At 56.6% G+C, this 26,172-nt stretch overlaps 1 pseudogene; it reads left to right on the top strand.

Moving 5' to 3' along the window:
- Positions 1-26,172, top strand: LOC136996269 (adenylate cyclase type 10-like; annotated as a pseudogene).

The following is a 26,172-nucleotide window of genomic DNA, read 5'->3' as shown; positions in this document are numbered from 1 at the left end:
ATGTCACTGCCAGCCGATTGTGACCTGCCCCTTGGTGGCAGAGGGCCAGCCGCCCCTCCCAAGGCCCAGGCTTATTGCGCAGCCCTGCGTGGTGCCGTGCTATCCTGTCCTGCTCCCTGCTGGGCACGGTCGTCTTGTCCCGAGGTACCCCGTGTACCCCAAGGGTGCTGATGATGTCTTGTGCCTGGGAGAGAAGGTCCAAGCACTGCTCAGGACTGGGGGAAGTAGCTGCTTACGTCCCCGATCTCGTTTTGTCTGAGGACTTGAGGCACGAAACCGGTTGCGTTCAGAATTTTCACGGAGTACTGCTCTTTGCAGATGTGTCAGGTGGGTCAAAGGCTTGTGAAGGGTGAGCGTTGAGAAGAAGTGAGAGACACGAGGCATTGGGACTCCTCGGGCCTTTTGGAGCCCTGGTGCCACCTCTGGTGGAGAATGGATCAGAGGAGTTCTCTTTGCTGCTGACGTCTTCCACTTTGGCGGAAGTAGAGCCAGAGGTAGCTGACGTCCCAAGGAGCAAGGGGCTCCAGAAGATGAGAGGACTGGAAGAGGCCAGGAGTCGGCTAGCTGAGCTCGGCGGAGGCACCCAGTGCCAGGCAGTCCTCCATGGGCTGCAAGAGAGCGTGGGCCAGGGGCACCTGCTCCAGGCTGTGCGGTGTGGGGGAACACACGCTGCCAGGAGCAGCGGCCAGTGCGAGAGTGTTGGTTTCTCTTGGGCGGTCAAGGCTTGTTGTAACCGGCCAGGTCAGGGCGAGATGTAATGTGCAGGCTCTCTGAGGTGGGAGCATGAAGCTGGCTGCCAGGTCCTCGGGCCATGTAGGCACTTCCTGACTTCTGTGTGCCTGTGTGTCCCTGTTCTAGGTTTCACTGCTCTGACAGAGAAGTTTAGCCAGAGCATCAGCATAGAGCGGGGTGCAGATGAGCTAACGCAAACCCTCAATGACTACATGGGTGACATTCTGGAGGGTAAGTGCCGTTCTGCAGGACTGTCTGCGATGGGGCCATGAGCCTGCTCTTTGGGAGAGGAGAGAGGTGTGCTGGGCAGCCTGCTGCTGCCTCCTTGTGCAGGCTGGGCGTTTCTGTGGGCCCTGAGGACCACCGAGAGCAGCTGGACTCTTGCGACAGAGGAAGCTTTTGCTGGTGTTGGGGCCCAGGGGAGTGGGGGGGCATGCAGCCAGTATCAGTGTGCAAGTGACGTGGGGACGCTGGTGCTGACAAACGAGTGTGTTACCTTCCCTAGCTCCCTTTTGAAGGGCCCGGTACTGCAGGCACCAGTGCTGTGGTCCCTGTGACCAAAGTAGAGAGGCTGCAGCTGTGCTTTCCTGAATTGTGCCCCACAATGCACTGCTGCCCTTGTGCTCCTCTGGCAGCAGAGTGCCTTCTTCTGCGGCTTCCTTGAAGAAGGCATAGAGGCAACTCTTCTCTTTCTTTTGCCTGCAGAGCTGCTGGGCTTTGGAGGAGACATCCTGAAGTTTGCAGGTATATCTTTCTAAACGAACCTTAGCTTTGTCTGCTGCCACTGAAGAGGCATGCTAGGGAAGAGGACAGAGTGAGCGGCGAGCTGGCAAAGCCCAGAGGGGTGGCTCTGTTGGCACGCAGGTGCTCAGGGGGAGCTGCCATCGTGGGCCCCAAGCTGGAAGCTGCAGCGGGATGGCGCTGATGTGCAGGGGTTGGGGGGGGGGTAGCCTGGGAGCTCAGGTTTGAGGCAGCATGTGAGGAACGAGGGGTCAAGAGAGCCCTTGCATCTCTGTGCTGAGCGGGAGTGGCTGTGGGGATGCCAGTGTTGCTGCAGACCCGCTGCGCGCCCTGGTCCTCTGCCAGCGTGTCTGCTGTTGTAGCTGGCCTGGAAGAGGGGAAGGCGTCCCTGTGCGCAGGGTGCTGTAGTTGAGGAGGATGCCTTCCCCCAAGTGCATGTCCCTCAGCACGCCTGCTGGTTTCTGCTGTCTGTGCAGGTGGGTGCAGGTGAGGGAGTGTCAGGTCTCACCAGAGCCTTCCCCCGTTGCCTTGGTTTCCGCAGGGGATGCTGTGCTGGTGCTGTGGAGAGCGAGAGAAACGCAGCTGAGAGACACCATCAGCCTGGTGTTGCAGTGTTGCTGGCAAATCCAGGAGAAGTACAGCATCCGTGACACAGCCGTGGGTCTGAAGCTCCGAATGAAGCTAGGTACGGGGAGTACTGGGTTAGCTGCGCCGTGCGAGGCTCCATGGCCCTGTGCAGGGCTGCAGGGTGCTTTACCCCCTGAGGCAGAGTTGTGATCCCTCCTGGGGCCAGTGGAAGCCTTTTGCCTGGAAGGCTCTTGTGCGTTCTCAGGCAGCCGGTTACAAGCTGCCTGCATGCACCCTGAGCAGATGGCCAGCAAAGCTGCTGGTGTGCTGGGCCTCTGCAGTAGGCAAGCGCAAGAGGTGCCCTGGCCTGTGAAGACTTTGTCAGTGTCAGCTTCATTTGCCTCTTTCTAGACGCCCATTTCAGGCCCTCTGCCAGGAGGCCCCCTGCTTAGGACCCCCTCCCTGTCGATACTCAAGCTTGACTCCATAAAGAGGGATGGGCACCTCCAGCTGAAGCAGCTGAGAGAAGGAGCCTGTCTTCAGGGCTGAGCTTCAAACTGAGCCTGTGAAGAGTTGAGCGGTGGGAGGCTGCGGAGGTAAAAGTGCTCTCTGCCTCAGCTGTGCTTGTCTCTCCCCAGGGATCTCTGCAGGGCACATGTCCCTGCTGACTGTTGGAGACAGAAAGGAGCAGCGCTTCCTGATCCTTGGCAAGGCCGTGGGTGAAGTCTGGCAGGCCCAAAACCTTGCAAATGCAAGTGAAATTATCCTGTCAGCCAGCTGCTGGGAGCTCTGCAACCAGAACCAGGTCAAGAGCAAGAGAGCGAAAGGCCAAGGAGCTGTGAAGGTGGGTGAGATGGCCTCTCGAGTGGTTTTGAGGAGCTGGAGGTGGCGGTGAGGGAGGAAGGTGTGAGAAGGCTGAGGAGATGGACGTGGAGGGAGTTGTAGCTGTAAAAGGAGGTGGGCAGCTCTAGCTGTTGCCTTTCCAGCTGAGGCTTAGCTCTGGACTGTGCTTGCTGGGTTTGAGGTGGGGTCAGGAGGGACTGGCAGGATTTGGCCCTACTGGTAATGTCCTCTGTGGGTCATGGAGTTGTTCTGGAGACGGGGGAGATGCTTGGCCGATGGCTGCGCAGCTCGTGTGCTGCCGATGCCAGTGTTTGTCCCGGCGCAAATCCAGCAAGGTGGCCTTGACACACGAAGATCTTCTCCCCTTCTCTGGGAAGTGACAGCGGAGGGTAGGAGGGGGCCTTGGGACTCTTGGGGAGGCCGATGGCAGTGCTTTTGCTGCGTGTCCTTCAGGTTACAGGCATGCAACGGCTGTCTGTCGGAACGTGAAGACCTTTTGTCCAAGTTCACGCGAGCCCGGCTGAACTGCTGTTCTCCTGAAATGCCAGGTGAGTGCCAACTTTGCCTTGTTCTGTGCCTGCCCAGAAAGATGGGCACTGGCTTGCTGAGGGGCCAGTGAGGAACGGCCTCTGTCCTCTCCCCCTTGCAGTTAGGTTTTGTGCCTTGGGCCCTGCTGTGCTCCAGCGGAGGCACTGGCTGCTTCCTGCTGCTGCTTCCAGGGGACTGCTGTGGCTGAGCACCTGCAGGAAGAACACACGGGCAAAGGGCAAAGAATTTTTCTCCCTGAGTTGCAGTGCCAGCCCCTGCTTTGCAAGGCCCCCGTAGCCAGGCTCGTAGCGCCATCCTGCCAGTGACCGCCTGTATTTTCCTTGCGTAGGCATCCTGAGACCTGCTGTTACCTTGGCCCCTCATCGTACTCTGGGGAAAGTGCTGAGGAAGTACATCCCAGCAAGTGTTCTGCGCAAGGTATGGCCACAGGTGCTGGGAGGTGCCTTTTGGGGAGAGGGGAGAAGGAGATGTGCATTGCAGAGAGGGAGTTCTCAAGAAAGCAGACAAGGCAAAGAAAATGCCCCCTTCCTTAGGTGAGAACCTGGGGAAACGGGTCCACTGTGCTACACATGCCAGGAAGCTGCCCGCTGTGTGCTCCTGCAGAGAGAGACGCGGGCGGCGGGAGGTGGATTGCCCTCTGCATTTCCTACTGATGTTGTTGTGGCCATGACCCTATGATAAGCGAGAGATTCCTCTGGAGTCGCGACAGCATTGCTGAGGGTGGCCCCTTGTGTGCATACCTGCAGCAAGGTGTGGTGTTGTCAGCAGACGTTTCTCTGCCTAGTGCTTTCTTGTCCGGTTCTGTGTCTGTCTTGCGAAGGCTGATGCCTGCTTTGCACTGCGGGGAGGCTTTCTTCGTTCCTCTGATAGCGCCTGCTACTGGCCCTCTGTGTGCTCTGCCTTGGTATCTGCTGCAGGCAGTAAGCACCCAGGGAGAGCTGGCCGGTGAAGGTGCCCTGCTCTTGTCTTCCAGATTGACGACGGAGAGCCCCTGGCGTGCTTATCCGAGCTGCGGCCGGTCACCTGCCTCTTTGTGAGGCTGCAGTTTGCTGCCAAGGTCAACCTAGCCCAAATCTGCAAGGCTATCCAGGACAGCAGCGTGCTGATTTCGGAGATCCTCCATCCTCACAAGGGTGAAATCAACAAAATCTCCATGTTCGATAAGGTGAGCGTGGGGGAGCAGTGCCCCCGCGCCCAAGCGTGGGTGGCAGAGCGGAGGGAAGCGGCTCTGTCTCTAGAGCAGTGGGGAAAGGAGAAGCAGCTCTGCCTCGCTGCTGGGATTGGTACCTCTGGCCTGGGGTTGCCCTGAGGCTCTGCTGGTCTGGGCGGAGGCTGGAGCCTCAGGGCAGGAAGGGTTTGCTGCAGGCGTTGTGGCAAGGTGTGCTGCCTCTGTCCTGGGCAGGGCTGCACGTTGCTGTGTGTGTTTGGCCTCCCTGGAGGAAAGCTGCCCTGCGAGAGCGTTCACGCCTTGGAAAGCGCGATTCAAATCTCCACCGCCTGCTCCACAAGGCCGAGGAAAATTGAGTGAGTGGGGAGGCATGCTGCCCGGGACGGTACGGGGTGAGGTGGGCGGTGGTTTCTCGGAGAGACGTGCCCTCCAGCTTGGCCTCCACCGTCGCTGGGGGGAAGGAGGCCGTGCCCTGAGAGGTGGCAGATGGCCCTGGGGTGCGCCCCCCATAGCCAGGGGAGTTCCTGCAGCCACCACAGGCCACTCACGGCCCTGGAAGGAGCCACCACGAGGGCAGCGGCCTCCTGCGGGCCAGGGGCAGGCGCTTGCAGGTGCCCGGCGTGTGGAGCGGGACCAGGCCACGGCGCCTGGCCCGAAGTTGCTGTCGCTGCAGGCGGGGTGCAGAGAGAGCCGCCTCCCCCCCGCCCGCTGAGGAGACGTGCTGGGGCCTGCTTGTGTCGGGAGGGGATTTGGGGCACGTGGCAGCTCTTGGGCCTTAGGGGAAGGGTGCCAAACCACCGGGCTGCTCTCCGCAGCCCCTTCAAGCTGGGGCTGTCTGGCTCCTGAGCTCTGCCAGTCCCTGAGGCCTGCGCTGCCGGGGCGGCTGGCGGTGCGCGGGGAGATGGGGAAGGGGTGGAGGGGGGCAGGCAGCACTGCGCACGGGCGCTGCTGAGTCCCTGCCGCTCTGCCTGCACGTCAGGGCGGTGTCCGTGGGGGTCACCAGCGGGACGGCGTTCTGCGGAGTCGTTGGCCACCGCGTCAGGCACGAATACACAGGTACGAGGTGTTTGTCTGTGGAGCGGGTGCCTGGGCTGGGTCTGTGGAAGGACAAGGCAGAGTGCCGGGGAAGAAGCTGTGGGCCGTGTGCGCTGGGCTGGGACGAGGGCCTGGCCTGCGGCCCGTCAGGAACGACAGAGGCTGAGCGGGTCCCACTGTGGGGCTGGGGAATGGGCTCCAAGCCTTGGCACTCCTCTCGGTCGTGCTCGGCCGGGTTTGGCTCTTGCCTGTGCTGGCGGTGATGCAGCCGTCAGCCTGGCAGGGTGGTGCGGGTTGGTCTCCTGGGTCCGTCAATGCGTGCTCTCTCTCTGCGGCAGTCATGGGCCAGAAGGTGAACCTGGCAGCGCGGCTGATGGAGCACTACCCTGGGCTGGTGTCCTGCGATGCAGCGACCTACGCGGCCTCCAGGCTGCCCCAGTCTTACTTCAAGGAGCTGCCGAAGGCCAAGATGAAGGGGGTCGGCGATCCTGGCACTGTCTATCAGTACCTGGGGATGTCGGAGAAGCTGTGAGTGTCCTCTCTGAGCAGGCTGGCTGGGGGCGTGGTGGCACACAGGGTCCAGCCTTGGTCAGCAAAGAGGAGTTGTGCGGAAAGAGACCGAGCTGCCGCCCTGCCCACACCTCCCACCCCTGTGGCTGAGAAGATGGAAAGCCATAGCGTGGCTGTGCTTTTTGCCTGTTCCCCTTGGGGCCTGTTGCTGTTGGGAGAGTGGGAGTGATGCAGTAGGGGTGGAGAAGGCTCGTAGGTGTCTCTAGGCACAGAGTGGCCTGTCAGCCCCTGTCCAGATGGCTTCCAACTGTACTTTCTGCTCTGTGCTTGCTTGGTTGCGTGCAAGACTAATGCAGTGGTATTTCTGAGCCACCGAGGGGGTTTTCTCTCGGCTGCTTCTAAGCAGGAAGCTCTTGGAAAGCTTTTGGTCAGTGCTGTTCCCCTGGGAAAGCGTGGCTGGCTGGGACTCACTTCCTGGTGGAACTTGAGCTGTTCCTCTGGGACAGGCTTTGAGGTTCTCTTTGGATGACGTTTTGAACATTAGCATTGGCCGTCTCTTTGAAACTACAGAAAAGCTTGAGCCCAAGATGCCAGGCGCTTGGTGTCTTGGCCAACTAAGTGACCCTTGTGCTCCTGTTGCACGTCCTGGCTTGAATCGAGAGCTTATTATTCCTCGTCTTTACCTGGATAGCATCTGTTGCCCTTCTATAAATTGCTTCCTGTGAGCAAACCTCAGGGAAGCAGTTTGCAGGACCAGAGGCTTGTTTTGCTTGTCACGTGTGGTAAAGCAGTCTGCTCGCCAACGGTCCTCCCTGGGTTCTTTCTCCTGTCTTTGCTTTCTTTGGTTTTGGCCTCTGGTGCTTGCGTGTTGATACAGTGTGCTGTCGCAGTGTGGCCGTTGGGCTTGTTTGTGCCGAAAGTTTTGCTGGTGCTTGTTTGGTGTTTTCCCCCTCTCATGGGTGAGCATGAACTTTGGCAGTGGGAGCGTGGGCAGGATACCATGGCGCTCAAAAGAAGAGCGGTAGCTGAGAGTGCATCCTCAGCTCCACGCGTGGCTCTCCATCCTCCAGCTTCTGCCTGCTTCATTGACTTTTGTTTTTCTCTTCCTCTGCTAGCATATTTGGCCTGGATCTTATGGAGGAGAGGTCTGCATATGGCCCCTTGTTCGGTAGGTGAACGCCTTGCTCTTCTGAACACCAGTTTCTTGCCCTTGGTAGCTGTTCAAAGCAGTCTGGGAATGGAGAAGCTTTTGCAAGGAATGGTGTTGCCTGCAGTGGCCATAAGGGTTTGGTGCATCCCTTGGCTCGTAGCTGGTTCATAGGTTTGGGGTTGGGCCAGAGCTGGAGGTGGGAAGCAGGGTGAGGCGCCTAGTGCTTCCTGCTGTGCTCCACAGCTAGCATGGCGGGAGCTTTCAAGCATGCAGTTGCTCCCAGGCTCGGGGCTAAACTGATGCACATAGCTAGGATGAGGAAGGAGCTTTCCTTCTGTCTGTCTGCCTGCCAGAGCTTTTTTGGCGGTGGGTTCTCTCCCTTGTAGTCCCGAGCATTCATTTCTTGGCAGCACCTGGGCATCTTCCTGTGAGGAGTGCCTGCTGCTGTGGAAATGCCAGGGCACACAGGATGCCTGTAACTGCTGCTGCTGTTGTCAGCTGTTTGGGGGCTGAAGATGTTGCCTTAGCTGCAGGGAGGTGGGAAGTGTTCTGTAGCTCTTGGTGCACGGAGGAGATGTTCTGCATCTCTTTGGGCCCTAGGGGCCTGCAGTGACTCAGATTGTCCCTTCCGACCTTGCCCTGGGTGACTGTGGGGAGTTGTGGGAGGATGCCTGAGGAGATCCCTTGCCTGTGGGCAGGGAGGCAGGGAGGGAAAGGGGGCATGGGAGTTGTGGCGTGAGTGAGGCAGGGAGGTGGGCCTGTCAGTGCTCTAAGGCAGGCCTGGCTGCAAAAGTGTAGCTGTTTGGGTGGGAAGGAGCCCTGGGTGCAGGCAGGCTCGCAGGGGCGATGGAGGGAAGGTGCTGTGGCAGCAAGAGGGAAGGACGCCCACGGCTGTTTGCTTTTGAGCTCGCTCCAGCAGCTTGCTTTCTTGTCTGCCTTCACAGGTCGGGAGAAGGAGATTGCCCTCTTTGAAAGTGCCTTGGAAGCCTACGTGGCTCGTCAAGAAAGGCACATCCTAGCATTTGAGGGCATGCTAGGCTCTGGAAAGAGCCATTTACTCACGGAGCTTGCCTCTTTAGGCCAGGCTGCTGGCCACAGGTGAGTGTTTTGGAGAGCTACCTGTGGGACACTTCCCCTGCCCATCCACTGATGTTCCTGGCATCCTCGAGCCCCTCTGCTAGTGCGCCTGGCCCTTGGCCTGCAGCATCCCAGAAAAGCCTCCGGGAGCCCCTGGTTAGGAGCAGCTGCGTGCTCTCCCACTCCCTCTTGAGGGAGCTAGAGGTGGCTTGTGCAGTCAGTGCTGTTCCTCTTGCATCCTTGGGCCGGGCCCGAAGGGAAGGAAAGTGCCCAAGCTGTGTGCTTTTCATGCAGCTTGAGAGCAAAGAGAAGAAAGCTGGGGGGCAGGGGCTGCCTGAGAAACGCTGCTTGCCCTCGGGCTTTCATCCCGAAGGCCCACTGGGGCAGCAAAGCCTTCCCTCCCGTGGTGTAGGAGGCAGATTGTGAAGCTGTGGAGTGGAAACACAAAGGCCCAACTTGCTCGGTCCTTGCTGCTTCAGCTGGCAAGTTGCTGTGCAAGGAGGGGAGTGCTGAGAGCTGTGGAGACACCGGGTCTGGTGGTGGCTCTGCCAGGGGCTTGGCACAAATTGCCCCTCTGTGCCCTTTCCTTGTAAGAAGAGGGAAAAGCTTGGCCCTCTGTGAAGCGCTTTGAGGTGTGTGGATGAAGAGTGCGTCTGGGGCTGTATGTCCAGAGTTCCCTTGCAGTCAGCCCTGGATGATGTGTCTCTTCTCTCCTAGTTTTGACTTGGAAGTCTGCAGCTCTTTGCATGCCTTTCTGAGTCTCAGTCCCTTTTGCTTTTGCATGGCAGGGTAGTAGCCGTGGAACTGACGGAGCTAAACCTGAAGCAGGTCCACTCTGCTGTCCGTATGGTGCTGGCCATGGCCCTGGGCCTCCAGGCCTGTAAATCCTGCGGTGCCAGACAGCTTGTCCTGCAGGCAAAGCTCCAGGGGCTGATGCAAGAGAGCAGCTACTGCCTCCTCAATGAACTCTTCCTCGTTAAGGTGAGAGGCGAGACCCTCTCTGGCCCTGGCAAAGGGCTGCTTGTGAGCTTTTGTCATTTGTAGGCTCTGATGGGGAGTCACTCCGCTCACTGGTGGCAAGAGCGGGGGGGATATAGCACAGGCTTCTGTTCCTGGGTGCAGCGGGGGGGCTCCCTGTTGGGGGTGAGCTCAGGTGCCAGGCTGGTGCACGTAGTTCCTGATGTCTTGCTCAGCACCCTGGAAGGGGCTTTGAAGAGCAGCTTGGAGGTGGGGCTGATGGCCTTGTGTTGAGCTGACTGCTGCGTGAGCGGTCTGCTCCCTCCTGAGATTCCCATCGTGAGAGAACAAGCTCTTCACTCCTCCCACCCCCAGGAGCTCTGCTAGAGACCCTCAGGCCTCAGAGGGCCTCTGTTCTAGGCACCAGGTGATGTCTGCCCTGTGTCTCCTTGCAACTGTGATGGGGAGAGGGATGATGCTGAGGCCAGGAGAGGCATTTTGCTGGGTTGGTGTTATGTGCTGGGTAGGTGTGCTGAAAGCCCCTGAAAGGCTGTTTCTCTGACTGTGCTTTTCTGGGCAGTTTCCCCTCTCGAAGGCAGTTTCCCAGATGAGTGGCACTCAAAGGCAACTGGAGCTGGAGGCGGTTTTGAAGAAAGTGCTGCAGAAGGTGAACTATTCTCTCCATCGTGGGTCAGAAAAGGAAAACAGCCCTGCAGGTGGAGGGTTCTGGAGGCGAGTGGTGGGAGCTGGCGGGAGGACGATGTACTTGAGTCATTGTCCTCCAGAACCTAAGCACCCCTGCCCATACCCCTGATAACTTTCCTCCTGTAAAGTTGGTGGGCACATGCTTGGGAGAAGCAACTCTGTCTTTCTGTACCACCTTGCGCGAGAGACCTTGAAGTCTCAGAGAAATTGCAAGTCATTAAGATTCTGAATGCCTAAGTAGCTGGGAAGAGGAAAGGGACTTCACAGTGTTCTCTCTCTCTCGAGAGAGAGAGAGAGAGAGAGAGAGAGGCCAAAGTTGCTCCTGTGGAAGCTACTTGAGAACCCATCAGAATGCACCCAGAGCAAGCTGTTTGTTTCAGGCTGTTGAAGAAGAAGTCATCATATTTGTCATCGACAATGCCCACTGCATCGACTCTCTCTCCTGGAGCCTTCTGTGGAGTGTGCTCAGGGATGTCTCGATCTTTATGGTGATGGGCTTCGCTGCCGGTCACTGTAGAAGACAGAGGCTTTGCAAAGCTGCAGCAGACATCCCGAAGTTGCAGAAAACAACCTCTGTTCATCTGGGAGGGCTGAAGGCTTCCGCTGTGGTGCAGAAAGCCTGCCAGGCCCTTGGAGTTGCCAGCATACCCCAGGATCTAGAGACGTAAGTCGCAGGCAGGGCCTCTGAGCTCTTCCTGAGCGCTTGAACCTGTGCAGGGAGCAGAAGAGAATGAACCCCTAGAAAAGGCAGCGCAGGGCTTCTGGAAGGGCCAGTGCCTCTAGCCAGTGTCAGATGCTCACAGTTGTGAGCTGCGAGTGGGCAGCTGCCCAGGCACAGAGCATAGGAGGTGTCAGGCCGCCTGTGTTGCGCTGGAAGGCAGGAAGGAAGTGGTCCTGCACCCTGGCATGGCTGAGGTGTGGCAAAGGCGTTTGTCTGTGTGGCGGGGCTGTGGGGGTGATTCGTTGGGGCCTAGGTTCTCCCTGGTGCCGGAGAGGATCTAGGCTGCTGGGGACAGGAAAGACGAGGCTTACTGCTCTGTGCCTTGGGCTCTGTCCACGATGGTTTTCCTGTGGATTCCAGCAAAGGCTGTAGCTTCTGGGTGGCTCAGGTGCCAAAGCCAGTGGGAGTTGTGGCCCTTTCACAAGTGAGGTGGAGCTGTGGTGAAGACGTTGCTTCCTGCGTTACGCCCGCGTGGCTCAGCGCCCATCTGGAACGTGTGCACGTGCCTTACTTTGCCTGTGTCAGTGAGTGCTGGATCTGCTCCTTTGCAGGTTCCTGATGCAAAGAAGCTATGGCATCCCCTATTACTGTGAGGAACTGCTCTGCTACCTTAACTGCCACGACTTGCTCTTGTTCCACCCACTGGGGAAGGAAGAGAAACGAGAGGACAAGTGGGAGAGCCTCTTCAGTAAGCACCTTTGTGGCTGCCTGCCTAGCGGCTGTGGTGCATTTTCCACAGCACATTCTTGCCTGGGGGTTCCCCTGTGACCTAGGAACAGTCAGCTCTAGCAGCCATACAAAGCTTGGTGTGGATGGGGTGTGGGTCTGTACATGCCTTGCTGCTGGGACAGCCAAAGGAGAAGCTGGGGAGTTTTGGTGTCTTTGAGAGGCCAAGCAATGGTGCCGTGGCAGCCAGTTTCAAAGGAGGAGAAGAGATGCTGCCTGGCACTAAGCTAAGCGCTGCTCTTGTTTTGAACCTGTATGAAGCGGGGTGCTTATTCTGGCCCAGTACTGTGAGTCCCGTGGCTGCAGTGTTCCTTGTGCACAGCCACACGGCTGGACTGATTCTATCAATGCCCCGCGGTGCCAGCTGCTGTAAGACCTGCTGGGGGATGAATGCTAAAGGGTTGAGGCTGGAGGGAGCTAAAGGATGTTGGGTGGGGAGGGATTTAGAGGAACGGAAAGAGGGCCAGAAGAGTTGAGTGGGTTAGCGAAAAAACCTGAGGGCAGGGAAAGGAAAATGCATCCCTGGAGTCAGCAATGCCTGGTCCGCCGCTGAAAGGAGAGCTCCTGCTGGGCCCATGATCTTCACTATATGGGTAGATGTCATTGGCGCACTTTACGTTCCTGCCCACACCCTAAGTGTTTGTTGGTCAGAAAAACCGTCTTCATCAGCAGGTGGGCCGAGGACTCAGGCTTTTCTGAGCCCCTGCTGTGCTTCTCCTCTGCCTCGTAGGCCAAAGCGTAGTTTGAAGCATGCGTCAGGAGGCAGGGAAGAGCAATTTCTGTCCCTGAGTGCAGTTGCTTAGGAAGTGCAATGTCTGGGGTCAGGGCAGGCAAAGGCAGAGCAGCATGACCGCAAGCTGGCTTTGGGGATCCTCTGGTTAAAGAGAGTGAGAGATTAAACACAAGAGCCCTGTTAGGCACAAGCAGGGCACATTTCTTTTGCCTGTAGCATGCCCCATGCGGGGGGGTTTTCATGGGGGCCTCTAAAGTGCTGCTGTCTGACCTGTGGAAAATCCCTTCCTTCTCACTTTCAGTCCCACTCCAAATTCTTGGGCTGCACTGGAGAACTCTGCTCTCAGGCAGACGCATGTGTGTTGTTTATTAGGCATTGGAATGTGCATGTATTTACCTTGGCAAAAGGCAAAAAAGGTCACTTGCAAAGAAGTCTGTCACCAAACCCACCCGGAGGCAAGGGACAGGCCTTGGAAACTTGAATGCCAAAGTGTGAATCCCCACAAAGGTGCTACTAAGTGAAGAAGGCAGTGGTAACACCACCTGGAGATGAATGCCAACCAGCTTGCCATGGCTCTGGCAGCAGCCCTGAGTGACCTGCCCTTTTGGATGAGCACTGGCAATGTGCCTGGCTCTGGGACAGTAGCAACACTGCTGCTTTCTGTCCTGAGGCGTTCCTTCCCCAGCTAGAAAGTCTGGAAGTTTTGATTTGGGAGTGTTTGGGAAGACTGCCTGGCAACAGGAAATGTTGGGGAAGGGCTCTGGAAGCAAAGGTATGCAAGGGCAGTGTTTTGCTCTTCTTAGCGACCGTGTTGGGGGCAGGCCGAGTGCATCTGCCCACCTAACGCAGGCCTTGTCCTAGCTAAGGTGGCTTTGGTAATGTTTGCAAGCAGGAAGTCATGACATGAATTGTCTCCCTTTGCTAATGGCTTTCTCCTGCTCCCTTGCTCCACTCAGCTTCTGTAATGGAGGCTTCAACCACTGCAGCAACGTGGAGCTCCAGCACGGGGAAGGACCGCAGGGTGTGCACCATCAGACCGGACGTGACCCTGCAGAACACCATGCTTCCCCCCACATTAAAAGGTGAGGGGCCGAGCCCCGCTGTGGCAGCTGGCGGCTGTGCTGGGTCCCTTTCCCGGGACATGAGCTCGAAACTCTGGGCATCCATGTGCTGCAGAGGTAGCCCTCTGCACTCTGGGACTCTGCTGGGAAGGTTGCTCTGGTCCCATTAGATTTTCCATGGAGAAACATGCCTGTGGCTGTGCGAAGTGTTTTTCCCCTCCTGGATGTGGCCCACCTGGGAGCGTGTTGTCTGCTCTCGGTGAAGAATAGGAGAAAAGAAGTTCTTGGGGCCACACTGTAATGTTTCGCTCTTCTCCACGAGAGCAAATGCATTGCTGGGGAGTATTTGACTTGGCTCTGACTGAGCTTTGAACTAGGCTTCTCACCTTACTGTTCTGTTTGTAGTTGTCCAGCTCATGCTGCTCTCAAGACACTGAACAGCAACCAAAGCCATCTTGTGAATCTCTCTTTGCCTGTTGTTTTCTGGGCTGGCCCAGAAATCCCCCTTTCTAGGGGGTGCTGGATAGGAAGCTGTGAATGAGCATGGCTGCCCTCTAGCTGAGCCCTGGCAGAATGCAGGTGGCAGAAAGCTCCTAGTTTCCAAAGTGTTCTTGTTGCAAGAGCTGCTTTGTCAAAGAAGGGGAAAGTCCTGTGTGACCAAGTGAAGGCAAGGGTTGTGGGGAGCTCTGAGTCGGCCTCAGTGGTGGGGGAAGGGCTCTCTGTCTGTGTGCCCTGCGGGCATAAATATACCCTAGAGCTGGCAAGCCGCATCCCGGGATGTATGCATGTGTTGGATGCTGCCCTGCTCATCCGTGGTGGGGGAGCATTCGTTTGAGCATCTCTGCTTTCCGACGACCTTGTTTCCTGTGATTCGAGTAGGAGCAGAGCCGTCTTGAAGACATGTGCCCTGGGTTGCAATTGCCCAAGGGGCTGAGTCCCTAGGAAAGATGGGGAAAATCTACCATGTCGGGTGTTGCAGCTAATGCAGCCTGTGCAGCCTGAGCCTGGGGAGTGGGCAAGAGAGAGAGCTGTGGCTTGTTTCGGACAGGGATTGCGCTGGCTGAGCTGGACAGCATGAAGCCCTCGGAGCAGATGGTTCTGAAGTGTGCAGCCATCCTAGGGCCGCTGTTTAGCACCGAGCTGCTGTTCCACATGCTTCCCGGGTGGAGCAGGTCCAAGATGAACAAGGCGCTGAGTGACCTGGTGCGATGCAACATCCTGAAGTGGCTGAATGCTGAAAAGGTGGCAGAAGAGAGCAGTGTTCCCACCAAGGGGTCAGGCACCTCTCTGGAGGAGGAGAGTGGTAAGTGGTGGTAGCAGGAGCCCGGGAGCCCTGTAGGCTCCTGCTGCTGCCCCCAGCTATGTCCCTGGTGGGGCTCCCCAGAGCACGCTGCACTGCCCCAGTGGAAGCGTGTAATGCTCAGGGCACCGTGGGTGTTAGGGATGGGTTGTTAAAAGCTCTGACAAGTCCATTTCAGATTAGCCTGTGCCACTAGCTTTGTGCTGGAGGGCAATATTGCAGTGAGCTGCTCTGAGTCCCTCTGCTCTGCTGCCTGCAAACGCAGCTCATAGCACATGCAGGGAAAGGGGTATGAAAGCCCTGACATGCTTGCGCAGCCTCCCGCAGTGTGCCGATGCGGGATTTTGTGCAGTGGATTTTTATTGCCCCCTAGCCCAGGGGGGAGCATAGGAGGCTGGGAGTGCCTTGCAGAGCGGGCAGAAAGAGCTGGCTGTGTCTTGCTTCTGCTGCTGGCAGCATGCCCAGCTCCCACCTGGAGCGCAGCTGCACACACTGTCTGTTGGCAGGGAGAGCAGGCTAGCAGCCTGTTGCGCTGGCCATGCTAGTCTGAGGAAGGCAAGCTGGGCCCTTTCGCTGTATGGCCGCGAGGTTCTGAATGCAGGAGAGCTGGTTTCCTGCCAAGGATGCACGCCAAGGCCTGTCTTTCATTGTGCAGCTGTGGCGTCCCTGAGCTCTGGCCCCAGCTCTGGCTGATGGGAAGCCCCGTTGCCTTTCAGATGCCCAGAAGTCATCCATGGACGAGACCAAGAAGATGGCGAGGCTGCAGTCTGGTGTGCTGGCCTTCTGCGCCCCGCTGCTGCAGGAGGCTGCCTACGAGTTGTGGCCGAAGGGACAGGGGGTGGCCATGCACCGCAAGTGTGTGGCCTTCCTGGAGAGGCACGTGCACAAGTGCCAGTGCTGTGGCGGAGGGGACTTTGTTGCCTTCCACCGCTTTGCCATCGGCAGCACCCAGGAGGCAGAGAGCTGTGAGGACCATGGCAGCGACTGCTACTGGCGCAGCTGGGAGGCCTCGCAGGCAACAAGCGAGGAGATGAAGAGGGATGAGCTCCCCACCACTACGGGTATGCTCTGTGCCATGCTCTGGAGCCTGGGCCCTGCCCACTGTTGTTGCACACGTAATTGCAGTGTTCCTCTATCTCAAGGCCTGCCTGCAGAGCCATTTCACACAAGCTTGGGGATGCTTTCAGTGCAGGGCAGCTGCATTTGTAGGACTAGTTCAGTTCTCCACTGAGCACAGGTGCGCAACGAGAGACATGATGTGGCCACAGTGTAGCCCTTGAGTGTCCTGCTGCGTTTCCCCAGAATTACAGGAGAGCAGCACATCTCTTTGCAGAGACCAGAGCCTCGGGGTGCACCCACGGCTCAGCAGGCTGAGGTGTATTTGCTAGTGCGTCTAGTACCCTTGGCCGAGCTGGGCTAAGTCTGGAGAAATAGCAGCCGCACAGTGAAGGCAGATCTCAGGGGAAGGGGCCGGGAAGGGAGGTGCCGTCAGTGCCTTTGGCTCTCCTCTCCTTCTCTTAGTGCTCCAGAATGGCAAGAAGCAGCTCTTTGTGCATGTGCAGGCAGGAGGTGTTTAACCCCGTGCTTTCTTTGCAGATGCTGCAAATGGTGGGCAGAAAGAGAAGAGTTTCTTGGAGGAGACTTTTCGGTGAGGAGACAAGGTTTTGAAGATTATTTTTGAAGGCATTGGGCTGAGGGTGTGCAGAGGGGACAAGCGGAGTCGCGCCAGCTTGGGCTGCTGGTTGTGACTCTGGCTTAGGAAAGAGCAGGCCCCCAAGCTGTGGGAGCTGGCTTGAGATGGCCATGGAAGTGAGCATCTTTGAGGAAGCCTGTGGGATCCCAGTGATGCTGGTCACTTTAGAGTGGAGCAGCCCTGGCTTTCTAGCTGTTCGAGAGCAATGTTGCAAGCTGTGCAGGGGCAAAGCAGCCCTTGGGAGCAGGGTGGCTTGTAGAAGGTGACCGAAATGCCAGCTGGTCTCTCTGGCTGCCTAAAAGAGCAGTGTTCCTCCAGAGCAGGATCAGCAAAGGCCCCAACAGGATCTGTGCTCATGCCTCCTTGTTATAGCTGTAGCCAAACAAATAGCTTGCCAGAGCTGAAAAGGGAAGCTGCTGCTCCTCGTGCCAGTTCTGCCCTGCCTGAGCACACTGTCGCTGTGCTCTGGGGCCCTGGGGCTCCTCCCCCGAGTGCCCAGTATATTGGTCGACATCACTGCACTGGCGGGGAACGAATCTTGCCAAAAAGTGCCGTGTCAGTGAGTTGTCCTGGCTTTGCTTGCCGTTAGGGGAGAGCCAAAGGCCTTGAGCGAGGAGAGAAGGTAAGAGTGGAAGGGAGGAAGGAGCACAGCGGGAAGACAGGGCAAGGATGGGGGGGCCCCTGCCCACTCAGGAGTCGATGGTGTCAATTGTAACCTGGAATGCCCCAGGGAAACTCTGGGTGCAGGTCACCGTTGTGTGGGGCAGAAAGAATGACTGAGCGAGCTCACTCAGCATGCCTTGGAAGGCTGTGAAACCCATGGCCCCCGCGTGATGCCTGTGTGCACGTGGCCTCGTGCTGTGCTAGAACGTGTCATTAGTGTAGGCTGAAAGAGCAGTGTTGGTGATGCTAGTGTGTTCTTTGGTGTCTTCTTTCTCCGTGATCTTGTCTCTGACTAGAGTGGCAGAGCGGTTTTTGGCTAAGACCAAAGGGATCTGTAAGGTGCCCAGCAAGACCCCGTGGACCCACGGTGCCGTGTGTTCATGCAACTGCAAGGCCATCGTGGAGCTGGTGCTTGTGCCCTTGGCTCACCATCACATGGCAATGGGCAACGATGCCAGAGCCTTTTATTATCTGCTGGAGGGTGCGGCTGCCTACTTGCACGTCTGCAACAACTACCTGGTGAGTTGCCCTGCTCGCCAGAGCCCCTTTGCCCATGGCGTCCTCTCAAGTGCCTTGCCCTGAGCAAGCCCATTTCCCCACTGCAATAGGGCATGCCTGGGGGCATGCCTTTGTGGGGACTCGGGTATGAATTGCTGGGGTCAGGCGCAGAGTTTGCCTCCTGTTTGCCTCTCCTGTGGCAAGAGAGACAGGGCAGTGAAGCAGGCCCTTTGCGCAAGGTGCACCTCCAAAGAGGTGGTAGGAGGGAGTGCTTGTGCCCGTGGTGTGAGAGGCAGCGTGACTGTGCTCGGGTGGGCATCGCCGGGCCAGATGCAGGCCCTCCTCAGAGAGATGCTGGAGGCAAGCGGGAAGGATGGGGCTGGAGGCAGGCTTGGCAGCGATGCTCAGCTACTCTGTGTGTTTGTTCAAAGGCCTTCCTGACCCTGAACAAAGCAGAAGCGCTGAGGAACTCGGTGGCTAAGAAAGGAAATGTGCTTGCATGCTTTGAAGAAGCCACCTTCCTGAGCCTCCAAGGGGAGGTAAGGTGACAGGGAGGTTTTTGTGGGCTCTGCTGGTGGGTGGAGTTGGATGCCTTCCTGGGGGTTGGGGGAGGCTATCCCTGGCATTTCTAGCCACGACTGCTCTCAGCAGCCTTTCCTGGGCCCACTTTGCCCTCCGGCCAAAAGCAGTTGAGGTTCTGGCCTTGATTCCGCCAGAGACTTGCAATTGGGTGTCTGCTGAATCGGAGCCCTTTGGGACCCTTCCCAGCATCCTTGCTCTCAGCGTTCCCAAGAGGGCGGGAGGCTCAGGATTCTCTGCTGTGCCTGGGGCTGCTTGACTGACTTGGGGTGACCTTTCATGCCAAACGGGACTGCCTTAAAAGCCCTTTTGCTGTGCAGGTCTGCTACAATATGGGACGAATGGAGCTGGCGAAGAAAAAGATCAGGAAGGCATTGAGGCTGCTGAAGAGGAAATTCCCCAAGACCTCCACTGGCGCCTTCTTGCAGTTTGTGCTGGAAAAGTCCGAGCATGCCTCTCACAAGAAGAACAAAGACTCCTCCCTTCATCAGGAGGCAGGGTGAGAAGCAGAAGGGAAAGCGAAGGGAAGGAAGAGCCATTTCATAGCTGGTCGTGGGCATCTAGGCCCCAACCTGCCGAGGCTTAAGCCCAGGCTTTGCCTGATGCATCGGTCTTAGCAAGACGGAGGCACGAAGTAGCGAGGTTTGGGTAGAATGGGGAACGACGGAGCCTGACGCTCCCGTGTGTACAAGCATTAGAGCGAGGCATGCATTTGCGTAAAAAGCAGGCTTGTATCGTGAGGGCTGCAGCTGCGTTTGGTGGTGCTGCTGAGAGCATTTGGTTTGCTTAAAGGCAGTGCAGATGCTTGAGCTTGGGACCAGTGCTCTGAGTGACCCATTTCTGATGAGACGCTGGCAGGAAGGCCACGCGAGCAAGTTTGTCCGATTTTTGCCCTGCACTGCAAGTCTCCCAGAGCAGGGCTGTATGTCAGCACGTGTTATGTGGACTGTGCTGGTGAACGTGTTTCCAAAGGCTCTTCTACGCATAAGTGTGGAGGCTGTGGGGTGTGCAGGGGGAAAGCAGCTGAGGGAGCTGGAGGCTAATGAATGGGGAGCTGGGGGTTGTGATGGGGAGCTCCTGGGGCGTTGGCATGGGGGCTGGTGTGAGTGGGAGCAGAGAGGTGTTAGCAGGGAGTAGAGGCTGGAGAGGGGAAGGGAGTGTGCTGGCGGGAGCAGGAGGTGGGCCTGGCGGGGTAAGTGGAGGCGAGATGTGGGAATGAGGAAGCTCGGAGGCTGTAGCCAGGGGCAAGCCTCCCGTGCAATGACCCTTTTCCTGCCAGGGCCCAGCTTTGCTTGGCCTGCCTGGGCTGTAGTGCCAAGACACCCTCTTTAGCAGTCCTGTTTCCTCAGTGGTACTGCTTGGTTCTCCCGCTTGCATCGCTGCAGCCCTCCTGCGAGGAGGTGCAGCTGCCTCCTCCGTCCCCCTGCTTCCGCCATCCCGTTGGACTTTGCACTGTGCAGCTAGTGGCTGTGGCCCAGCAGTTTCCCTTGTATGGCAGGAGGGAGAGGCTCCCCTGGCTGTTCCGGCAAAGCCACTGCCTGTCCTTACTGTGGCAGCTCTTCAGCCTGGAAAGCACTTGCAGCAGCCGGAGGCTGTCCCGCCTGGCAGGGCTCATGAAGGTGAACACGGCCGAGGAGTCCGAGGATGCGAGTCACGTGAGTGCCTTCTCTCTGCAGCAGCAGCAGACCCCTTTCTGACATAGCTCCTTTCCCCTGGCCTGGCAAGAGTACCACCAGGCCTGCCCCCAGCAAGAAGAGCCCAAAGGTGACAGAGATGCACGTGCGCCTGCACTTTTCTGCATGAACTTCCAGAAGACGTGGGTTGCTGTTCCTTTTGGTTGTTCCTCTCCTTGGATTTGTTTCATAATTGTAAGCGTGGAGCTGGTTCTGGTTTTAAGCCAGCACCACTTTCTGTAGTCTGTCGTTTCCTTGTGGCTCTTGAGAATGCTTGTGTGCAACGCACAGGGGCCCCTGCCTAGACACGGCTGCAGTTAGCAGTGGCAGTAGCAAGAGCCATTTGTCGGATGGGTGAGAGCCCTGGGAGTACAAGAGAAGAGAGAAGCTGGCAGTTGGGTTTATGGCCTGTCCCCTCTAGGCCAGAGAATCACCCTGGAGAGATTCAGTCCTGTGCATTGTCCTGTTTGGACCCTTCTAGGTCCTCTTCTCCTACCTGGAATATGCGCTGTGCTGCCAGAACCTGGGCTGCCGGGAAGAGTGGCTGCAATACGGGCGGACGGCCATGCAGCTTAGCGCTGACGTGCAGCTCTTTGGAGGAGGGGTATTAAACACTGCCAGCTTCGCCCAGGCCCTGTCCCATCTGACCCTCAGCCTGGGAAATCTGCCCCTGTCTATCGACGTAGGTAGGTACTGCCCCCGCTGCCCGCGAGAAGGAGTCTCTGCAGAGAGAGCCTGTGCGAGCCTGCTTGTTTTCTTCCCAGGCTATTGCGCCGAGAGGCTCTGCATGCAGCTGCAGAAGCCCGACCTGGACTACGTGGTTCTCAGGACGCTCTTCACAGCGCTCTTTCTCCAGATGAGGTAATCATGGTGCTGGAGAGACTGCTGGTTGCCCAGTGTCAGGGGGCTGACCTTTGGGTGCAGAAAAGTCTGATGGAGAAACTTGGATGGAGTTGTGAGAAAGAGCAAAGAAGGGAAAGCGAGGCAGAGAGGGATGCTGGGAAGGGGAGCAGAAGTGTCTGGAGGTGCTGACTGGGCTCCCACCCCATGGAGACGCTCCATGGAGGCTCATCGTGTTCCTCCCCAGGTACCCTGAATGTGAGGCAGTGCTGCGCAGGCTAGAGAAGCAGGTGTCTGGAGAGCACAGGATCGTTGGGCAGGCGTGCTTCTTCTCCTGCTGCTTAGACCTCTTGCTTGATGCTGGTGAGTCCTCAGTGATCAGGTCCCGGAGAGCCAGGAGGCTTGCAAAGACGCCCACCTGTTTCCTGGTCAGGCAAGACTGCCATACTGGACTTGTCGGCCAGAACTGGTGGCTTTGTCCAAGATTTAAACAGGCAGAGCCCCCCCAGGGCAGGCATAAAGGAACCGGCAATACAAGACTTGTGGAGTATCTTCTACCCTTTGGAAACACGGAAACAATTGTGCTGGCCAAAGTGGTTTTTCTCCTGATATAACAATGACCCCAGAGCCCCCAGCAATCCTTTTACTTCCTCGACAGAGTCCTTGGCCTTTTGGCTGTGTGCATGTGTGTTTGTCTCTTGATTTTTTTTCCCCTCCTTTTTTTCTTTTTCCATTTTCTACATGTGAGCAAAGAGTAATTTCACAAAGCTTTAATTATCCCCTTTCCTTGCTGTGTTTTGAGATTGCCCTTTCTGAAACCTCTTCTCCGACTCACTCTGCTCTGGCTTCCCAGGAAGCAGGCCTAGCAGTGCTGGGATGTGCCTGAGCAGAAGGCACCTAAGAGCCTGTGCTCTGGGGTCCCTGTCATTGCTGATCAATGGCAGCATGCCTTTGTGCAGTGGTAGAAAGCTGCAGCTTTTGCAATGGAAAATGCTCTCAGGGGAGTTGTGAGTTCTCTTTTTTCCTTCCTCATGTTCTCTGCCCTTGCCTTCAAGGGCATTTCTGTGGAGATTGAAGAGCCCTGAGGAGCTAGGGTAGAAGTTGAGCCCTTGCATCCTTCCTGTGTGGCTTGCCTGCCAAGAACTTCCCCGGCTGTGCTTGAGCCTTCTGCTGCTACGAATGCCTGAGGCAAGTCGAGGCCGGGGAGGGAGGTGCTGCTTCTCTGAGACCCATTTGTATTGCAGGGTGGCAGTACAAGTCATTTGAAGAGTGCAGGAGCTTCGTCGAGCAGAATGAAGCCAACTGCATTCTCAAGTCGCAGAGCAGCATCCTGCTTGGACTGTATTCGTGCCTGGCTCTTTGGTAAGTTAGAGACTTGCTTTGAGTGCGGAGAGGCCCAGGCAGTGATTGTGGCAGGGAAGGTGGGAGCTCTGGCCTTGTCACATCCCCCCATCGCATGTTCACCAAGGCGGCCGTCTCTGGGGCACCGTGGTGAAAGGGGCCGGGGGAGCCGTGCACTGTGAGCAAGGTGGCAAGGAGCCCCGCGATGTGCTTCTGTGGAGCCCTGCCAGGGAAGGATGACTGGTGGCATTTGGCCACAGCTTTCCTTTTCCCCTTTTCTGCTCTGAGTGATGCTAACCAAGAGGAGCTACAACACACTGCAGTTCACCCCCCCATGGCCCCAACACGGCCCCAACATGCCCCCAGTAACTTCCTTTTCCTATAAGATGCATTGCCTCTGAAAGCCAGCTTGGGGCTGGAGGGTATAGCCTAGGAGACCTTTTGATTACTTCCTCATCTCTACAAAATGTGTGCGCGCGTGTGTTTGTTTCTCTGGACAATGTAGGTTTGCAAGGCTTGGGCAGTGGGACAACTTCCAGAAGCCCTTTGAAAAGGCCAAGAGGCTGCTGAAGAGAACTGGTGCCTCCCTTGTGGCCAGCCAAGCGTGCAGCCGGCTCCTGGAGTGCCACAGCCTGGTGCTGAAAAAGGACATTGAGCACGGATCGGCGAGGGCCCGTGAGAGCCGCACCAGGGCTCTAAGGGTGAGGGATGAGGAGGAAGGGGAGGCGCATGTTGCAAGGGGACTCTAGGGAAAGCCGTGTTGCTAGCAGCAGTGGGTTGACCTGTGCGGGTCGAAGCAGCCATGACAGCATGGAGTCAGGGCAGTGCCAGAGGGTAGTGGGTTAGAGAGCAACATGGCAAAAGACTCCTCTCACAAAGGTGTCAGCAAGAGATGGAAAAGAAGGCAGTCAGGTGAAGGCGTTCTTCCTGGGCATGTGAGAACTCCCTTGTGGGAATGGTCGGCAAGAGAGGAGAAGAGACTTGCAGAGCCATGAGCTAGTGAGCTCTGCTGAAATGCCCGCTCCGTATGAGGTCTTAGGGCTCAGGAGAGATTTGTGCGGCATCTCAGCCTTGCTAGCTGTGCACTCCTTGTCTCTTTAGGGCTGGTTTTTCTCTTTGGGGAATTGGTGGCCTTCTCAGTGCCAAGCCGTCGCTGAGCTCTATGACTTCTCCCAACGTGCTTCTCTGTTGTTTTCTGGGCAGCTTGCGGAAGAGGTTTTCTCTCAGTGCTCTACAAGCCCCGTCTTCTACCCCAGAGTCTACCACCTGCAAGCCTACATTTTCCTCATGCTGGGGAATGAAGAGCAGAGCCTGTTGTGCCTCAAGCAGGGCCTCCAAGCCTGTGAAGACTATGGCAACCTCCTGGAGAAGACTTGGCTGGAGATGAGCACTGTAAGTACTTCATCCGTGCCTTTGAGGTGCTTCCCGGGCAGAGGAGCATGCTGTAGCAGACGGTGGGCCAGACTGTGCTCCAGCAGGTACACGTAGGGAAAGCCCCCAGAGAGCTTCAGGGGCATGTGCTGAAAGTCCCTGGTGAGCTGGTAGGGGCTAGTAGCCCTGTTCAACAGGAGGGCAGAGACAGCTGCGATGTATCTCCCCCAGGTGGGGCTGGACTGACACCTGAGGAAGCAAGATGCCTCCTTCCCAGCATCTCTGCTTGGCTGAGGAGTGGTGAAGTTGAATCTTTCCCTGTTCCTTAAGGCAGCTCTGGGAGGCCAGGATCAACGTGTGCTGAGTCAAATTTGCCTTCCCTCTCCTTCTCCTCACTGATAGACTTTGGCAGCGCGGCAAATTGGTTGATGGATGGAACAAACTCCTGAGAGAGGCCTTGGTTGCCTTCCCAGACAGAAATGACAGCTCTGGGGATCGCCTGCTCTTCTCAGCTCTCACTGTGGCTTTTTTTCTTTTTTTCTTTTTTTCCCCTTAGGAGTCGTGGTTCACTGGAAAAGGCCCTATGGGAGATTTGTGGCTGAAGACAGCTCCACATTTTCCCCAGCTGAATCAAGCAAAGCCAGAGGTCTATAGCTCCAGGTACCTGCTGAAGCTGCCAGCACTGCAAAGGGAAGATCCTTTTCCAGGAATTAAATACTGTCATCATTAGTCCAAACGCTTCTTCCTTTCCTTCTTCCTTTACTATATGCTGCATCAGGCCTCGTTCTCTCCTTTCCCACAACAATGTTTGCACAACAGAAGATGGACTGAACCAATACGTACGCAATTAGTAAGGTCAATACCTGAAACAAAATAGTCTTCGCTGGTGTTTTAAGCAGATTTCCCAACCCTCCTGTCCATGGTGGGGCAAAGGCAACTCTAAGCCACATTTTGAAGAGTTAGTTACACTAACCCATTCTTGGGCAAGAGTTCAATCCAGGGTAGCGTCCCAAGTCCTCCAAAGGAAAACTGGAAATGGCTGTACTGAAAACAGTCGGAGCATTTTGAAGTTCTTAGCAGTCAGGCTTCCATCAAGTGAGGAATATGATAAATAAGGCACAAAGCACTGCAGAGAAGGTAATGCTCTGGGGGATTAGTAAATTCCCATAGTTTTATAGTTGCTGCCATGGGTTAATAGTATTCCTTCTTCCTGGGGAGAGGTAAAGCATTGGGCCATTTCAGGCCAGTCTCTGTGCAAATCTTCACCAATTTGGTTCTCCCGCTGGAGTTTTACCTTTCTGCAGCCCCACGGGATTGGGGGTGATAGGCACAAGGCACTAGAAGAAGCCTCCCAGTCACTGGCCCTGGTCCTCCTGGGTGACTTGAACCATCCCAATAGCTGCTGGAGGGACAACGCAGCAGGACACAAGCAAGGCAGGAGGTTCCTGGAGAGCATCAATGACAACTTCCTGACACAGGTGATAGAGGAGCCACTGGGGAGAGATGTTCTGCTTGACCTCGTACCTACAAACAAGGAAAGACCCCGTTGGCCAATAAGCAGGGCAATAAGTAGGATCGCAACCCTGGACTTCAGGAGAGCAAACTTTGGCCTCTTCAGGGACTTCCTTGGAGGAATGCCATGGGTTAGGGCCCTAGAAGGAAGGGGGGCCCAAGAGAGCTGCTTAATATTCAAGCATCACTTCCTCCAAGCTCAAGCTCAGTGCATCCCTAGGAGTAAGAAGTCAAGCCAAGGGGGCAGGAGACCTGCATGGATGAGCAAGGAGCTCCTGGCAAAATTCAAACAGAAGGAGGAAGTATACAGAATGCGGAAAGGGGGACAGGCCACTGAGCAAGCAGTTCTTGTGTGAAGGATGAGCTGTTTAGGGCTCTAAGGCAGGGCAGTAGTGGGGTAGAAATAGCGTGCTGGGCGAAGTGTAGAGGCCTGTAGAAGTGGAGAGGCAGGCCAGGGCATAGAGGAGTCACAGCCTGGGAGAGTAAGAGAAGAGTTGCCCAAAGGTCCGTAACCTGCAAGCAGAGGCGGCAGAAACAGGAAACCACCAGCAAGCTCTGCCAGGGACTTGCTCTGGGCTCTTCCCAGCCCACAGGGAGCCACCAGAGGCTCCCGTGCACACCAGGACATGGCAGCCTGCAGTGTCACTCTGGGTGACAATTCATCCTGCCACAGTTTCAGAGGAGCACTCAGCATCCTGAAACTCTTGTCCCGCCCTTTATAAAATACTTGGCGGTTAGAAGTATTTCGATCACACTGGAAGACCCATGCTTAAATACCTCTCTCTCCAACAGCAATGCACACCTCCAGCAGAAGGTTACACTCTGTCTTTTCAATTTAGGTTTGACCAAGGGCCTGGCAGAAAGCGATGACACTGGTGTCAAGCAATATTGGAAAAAAAATGAAAAAGTGGGCCCTAAAATGTAAATCGCTTGAAAAGACTAGGCATGCAAGCATGTGTTCACCTCCTTCTCCTTGCTCCAGAGAAGGCTGTGCCCATTCGTGCCCATCCTTTCCCTTCCCTCCTTAGCAACTGCAGGAAAAGAGGAAGCCATCAAAAAAGCGCTACAACTCTACCTAGACGTACAGAACTTCAGGCCCTGCTCTTTGCAAAACCCTTTTTCTCCACTGCAGCAGACAGCACAGCTTCTCAGGGGGCATCACTTTAAGCTGCCAAGTCAGGAAAAAGTCCCATTTTCATAGCTTAATCAAAACCTTTGACAACTGCCCTTCTGCCGGACACTACAACAGCAGCTATTGCCCATCGACTTTCCCCAACAGCTCCACCACCCTCACCCAGAGCCTTTCACCTTCCCACTATGCCACGACATCCCTGCACTCTCCAGCTGCCGCCTTGGCTTTCACTCACGACCTGCAGTTCTCAGAGCTCAAGACCTTGCTGCAGCTGCCAGGCCACAGCGTAGGCTGA

This window comes from Apteryx mantelli, unplaced genomic scaffold (genome assembly GCF_036417845.1).
Source record: "Apteryx mantelli isolate bAptMan1 unplaced genomic scaffold, bAptMan1.hap1 HAP1_SCAFFOLD_33, whole genome shotgun sequence".
Taxonomy (NCBI): domain Eukaryota; kingdom Metazoa; phylum Chordata; class Aves; order Apterygiformes; family Apterygidae; genus Apteryx; species Apteryx mantelli.
The sequence above is the reverse complement of the archived record's forward strand: the minus strand, read 5'-3'. Positions and strand labels throughout refer to the sequence as shown.